Genomic DNA, 5,264 nt, shown 5'->3' with positions numbered 1-5,264 from the left:
CAGGTGACATGATCACATCACTGCAAGACTTCATTGCCCACTTGCCAGCACACACGTATACAGGAAGACTTACAGGTAAAACACAGCCATCTGCAGACAATTGTCCTGGTTAATGGGAGTCATCAAGATTCCAAACCACCATTAATGGCCCACACTTTGCATAATGACGATAGGCCCTCAGAGTTATATTTCATATTTCTAGTTTCAGACCCTGTGCTCCAGATCACAACACCCAGAGTGGGGAGTCTGGCCCTAGCCCAGCAGGACAGGAGCTGTGGCTGAGCAACAGGGTGAGTGCAAGGCGAGCTTGCTCTTCAACCCCCAAACCTAGGGCCTCACATTTGTGTTTTTGTAACTGGCCTCTGTTTTTGCACCCCCTTGTGGTGTGTGTGTGTGTGTGTGTTTTTGTAAGGGTAGGGCCTCAGTTTCAGATTTTGTCCCAGGCTTTCAAGAACCTTTGTGTGCCCCTGCTGGGAGTCATGGTCCAGAGGAAAGAGACTGCTTAACCCACACAGTCCCCTTTAGGACTGTAGATAGTCCTTGGGAAGTCCTTTGGGCAAGACTCTGTATTTAATCCTTTGCAGGGAGTGCCATATCAGTAACATGCATTTCATTACAATTTACGCCATTACAGTAATTTGCTATGTCCAATCTAAAATTTCTTTTACAGATTTAAAAATGTTATTAAAGCTAATGTTAAAAAATTATATAGTACACAGGTTAAGAAAAAAGTGTGTACACATCTGGGCATAGTGCTTAGATTATCCACACATACAAGGTTTGTTTTTAAAGTCAGAAGATATATATAGTGCATAATCAGCAATAACCCAAATTTAGGTGAATACATTTAAGAATACAGTTTAGATATTAGCATCCAAGTATTCAGGTACATCACTCATGAAAAGTTATACAGAGAGTTGGTTGTGGAAAGCAAATATAGCAATGAGTGAGGATTGTCCCTCAGTAATTGAGAATACAGGGTAGGTTGTCCATTTAGAAAATACAATCTACTTTTCTACAACACTACTTCTTTGTATCCCTCTCTTTAACCGCCACTACCATTACCCCTGCAATCTCAATGCCATCTATCCGCCCCCTTTAAATTCTGATCCCCTAGACAATTCAGTCCCAGTAATTAGTTAGCTAGAATGCTGAGTTAGAGTGTGAAAAGAATTAAGTTTGCAATACTGCACACCTCTGGGGACATGATGTCACTATTCTCACTAGTCACTGTATAGGCTCCATGCAAGGATGAATACTTTATGATCCCTGAGTGCCTCTATTGCTGTTCTTTGTATGCAATTTGATCTGACATCAGGCAAGTACAGAAAAATCATAAGCTAGAGATTCCTGTTCTTATGGTGCATCATTTATAGGCTCCCCTTTTCTGAATTCTCTGTCCTAAGAAAGGAAGAGGCCTGACATATTTTCTGTGTCTAATTTGCCATGTACTGCCACTCAGCAAGTCAACAGTTATATGAAGCCTCCCTGCTGTAATGACTCAGCAGTGAGAAACAGGATCCTTTCGAAGTCACAAGATAAACATATTATGCTAATAAGAGGAACCTAAATTTCCACTCTGTGGTAATTTACATAGCAAGTGCTGGGTTAGACAAATCCTACAGGAATAAAAATTAATATCCAAATGCAAGCCATGCTCAGCCTCTTTCTGTTTCTCTATAATTTCATCACTTAGTCTGTTCCATTTCATTAACCCGAAAGAATGATTGCTTCATAATACAGCACCATTTCTCCTGTATGTCAATGTACTTTTGCGGAGGGAGGGGACCTAGGTGGACTTTCACTCTTAATTTCTTTGTTTATATCATTCCTTGCCCTTCTTCACTGCCACTCTTAGATCCCTGACAGTTGCCTGCAACAATAGACTGGGGATGTCTTTCATGATGCTGCCTTCTCATTAGCAAGGCAAGAAAGCCAACAGAATCTATTATTTATCTAGGGCTCAAAAGTTTACAAAGCATGCAGCATAAAAGGAAGGCTACTCTTTTAAGAAAGTGACTTCTCAGTCTTCCACATACCCAAACTCACTTGTATTTACTAATCCATAATTATTAACACTTCAATAACATCAACATTTCAATAGCATTATGTAAAACAACTGAAGTTTAAAGGAATAAACCTGAGGGATCCACAAGAAAAATCAGCATTTAAGGTAAATTACTTTTAACCCTATTTAATAGCATGTGGCGCTAGGAGGAGGTGGTGGTTAATTAATATTTATTTGCAGGATTTAGGGGCAAGGTTTACTTGATTATATTTACTTTGATAGCAATGTATGTTACTCCTTTTATTGTACTGTGAACTTGAGCTCTTGTGAAGTGTTGGATTTACGGCCCTTGGAAACTGCTGTCTTCCATACACAATACAGAAGCAGCAAAGGCAGTATAAATAAGGACATGAAAGAAAATGGTGGGCCGCAATTTTGTTGGGGAAACTGCAACTTTCCACACACTCTGCAACTTTTCTGCATTGCCATTCGCTCCAATTTGTCCCAGACATCCCTCTGTTATGCGGAGGGGCATCTGGGCCAAATCTGAGTAAGTGGCATTGTGTGACCTGGCACTTGTGGTGGGAGTGGGGGTGGGGGCAGACAAGGAGAGGGCCCGGGAGCTGTGCAGGTCAGGGCCAGGCTCTCCCACCTCTGGCTCACTGGGCCACCTGGCTACCCAGGAGCAGGATGAGCAGAGCTTGACCCCAGAGCCCAGCAGTAAGTGGGGAGGGGAGTCGGCAAGGCCCCAGCATGGTGCCGCAGGCAGAGTCTGTCCCAAGCACTGCAAGCACCCAGCAAGCCAACCCCAACCCTGGGGCAGCACTAGTGAGTTTGTCCTTCATTGGTACTTTGCCAGAGGGGAGGAAAGGGGATGCAGAGGAGAGAGCCAGACACAGAATTGGGGCGGGAGGGGTATCCAGCCCCATAGGAGGGTAAAGGACCCTGCTGCCAACTCAACATCTAGTCAGTTACAAAACAAGAGTTTAGGTCCTATCTCCCCACAGCTGCCTATACACACCTGCTCCCCCGCACACAGGAGCACCACCAGCTTTTCTGCCGCCCTAGGCGGCGGAAGGTCCCGCCCCGAAATGCCGCCCCCCACAGAGATGGCGGAAGGTCCCGCCGCCGAAATACCGCCACGGTCGCCGCCCCCCAAATTGTAGTGCCCTAGGCAACCGCCTAGGTCGCTTAATGGGTTGCACCGGCCCTGCCCGCACACTACCTTTTGTGGTACTTGAGCTGACCGCTCCAAAACTGCAGCTTTAACAAACTGTGGCTGCAACTTTTGAACCAAAAAAAATCACAACTTTCTTACAGCCTTAAGAGTAGCTCTTATACAGCTCTCTTCTTCAGTACATTTCAAAGCATTTTGTCTGTTGTATAGGCAGGCCATGCATCTGGTTTTAAACTAGACCCGGTATGCCCAACCTACAGCCCATGGGTCATACAGGGCTCACCAGAGCATTTCATAAGGCCTGGGGCCTACTTCAACACAATATACTAACAGGCAATTCATTAGTTTTTTGTCATTGTGTTTACATCATTTTAGGTCACACAAGTGTGTAAATAAACAATACCATACATAGAAATAACCTAATTACATACGAAACAAGCCGAACTTAAAATATAAATCAATACAGGTGACTTTAAATCTTATTAAAATATGTAGAATCTGTTTGGCCCACACAAGGTTGTTCTTAATTTTATGTGGCTCTCCTGTGTAACAAGGTTGGGCACCACTGAACTTGGCAGTCCTGCTTTTTCAAGCTTGTCCCATCTGGCACCGAGACAAAATTTTTCACATTTGCTGTCTGGTCACCTTAGTCACTCCACCGGCATGACCTTGCACACACCACATCAGTACAGGAGGAGCAGCGCACTCTTCAAAAGTGCATCCCCCATGTGGTCTGAAATCACATGCACAATGCAGGCAAGGTCACACCAGTGAGGGCAAGCCCACACCATTCCCAGCCGTACTAGAATGTCCTATATTCCAGGAATGCACAAGTCCTACCTTTGGTCCATATCATTATCCCCACTTCACAGATCAGAACACTGAGGCTGAGAGAGGTCAAGTGACTTGTTCAAAGTCTCCCAGCAGGCTAGTGGCCAAGCCAGAAATAGAACTCAAGTCTCCTGAATTCTAGTCCAACACTCTAGCCATTAGGTCATGCTGCTTTGTGCACTGCCTCACCTAAATAATCTCAATTCCTCATGACCCTGAGACCTCAGCTCTAGAGAAACGAGGACAGTCTCTGATTGCCCAAATGGAAACCTTAGTTGAAACATTTTAGTTGGTTCTTCTGGGTTATATTTCAATACTAGTTTTTTAAATGCTTAGTAACCAACTGGAACCACATGGAAATTTTGATCTAGGGTGAAGGTGATCAGCCCTCTGAGGTTGTGTCTGCAGCATTTCAACTATCAATTTACAGGAAAATCTCTCACTGTTTGCAACTCTGCTTTTTCCACTGGAGAGCTATCTGCACTAATACTCCCCCTCCCACCATCAATACCCATCAGGGGAGCTGCACAGGAGGCTATGCAGTGCAGTATTGGGAGATTTCCCAAGAATCCCAGCCTAGACTAGTGTCAGAGTTGCCAACTCTTGCAGCATAAAGCCCCATCTTCTGGAGTCCCAGGGATTACATGAGACTCCTCCCTTTCTTGCTTTATAGATGGAATCATTTAAAGCAAGTGTCCACCCACAGCTGGGCAGAGGAAAGCTACAAAATCCGAGGGCTCACAAGCCAGAAACACCCCAACTTTGTTCGGGTTTGCCCGTGGTATGAGCTGGAGGCAACCTCATAACGTGGGGGGCTGACGGTGGCTCCCCCTCCAACCCCGGGTTCCTTCCTATCAGGGCAGCTGCGGGGGGCGGGGTCCCTGGCAAAGGGGGACGTTGCGGGGCAAGCGCTGCGGGAGGGGACCCGGGGGAAGAGGCCCCGCTACAGCCCGGGAACTAGTCACCCCGCCCCCGCCCCGTGGGCTCTGCGCCTACACCGCGGGTCGGGGCTCATCGCCAGGGAAGGGAGCGGGCAAAATTCTCGCGAGACTTGTGGAGAACTCGGTTGCTGAGGCAACCGGGCGGCCGCTCATGGGCGGGATTTCCGCCCCTTTGGGCTCCGCGCCTGGGCCCGGGGCGGGGCGCGCCCAGAGGGGGCGGGGCTGGGGCGGGGCTCGGGTACGGTATGCGCGGTTAGGGGCCCGGAGCCTGCATTAACATAGAGGGGGCGGGGTAAGTGAGAGGGGG

At 47.0% G+C, this 5,264-nt stretch overlaps 1 protein-coding gene across 1 annotated transcript in view; it reads left to right on the top strand.

Moving 5' to 3' along the window:
• The first annotated feature begins 5,231 nt into the window (after positions 1 to 5,231).
• Positions 5,232 to 5,264, top strand: part of AGBL3 (ATP/GTP binding protein like 3) — a 54,431-nt gene continuing 54,398 nt past the window's right edge. Inside the window, exon 1 of the mRNA XM_029910850.1 lies at positions 5,232 to 5,249. The gene's annotated coding sequence lies outside the window, so the exon portion shown is untranslated. The remainder of the gene's footprint in view (positions 5,250 to 5,264) is intronic.

Source organism: Terrapene carolina, unplaced genomic scaffold, assembly GCF_002925995.2.
Source record: "Terrapene carolina triunguis isolate 2854851 unplaced genomic scaffold, T_m_triunguis-2.0 Scaffold68, whole genome shotgun sequence".
Classification (NCBI taxonomy): domain Eukaryota; kingdom Metazoa; phylum Chordata; order Testudines; family Emydidae; genus Terrapene; species Terrapene triunguis.
This window is presented reverse-complemented; position numbering and strand designations above follow the sequence as displayed.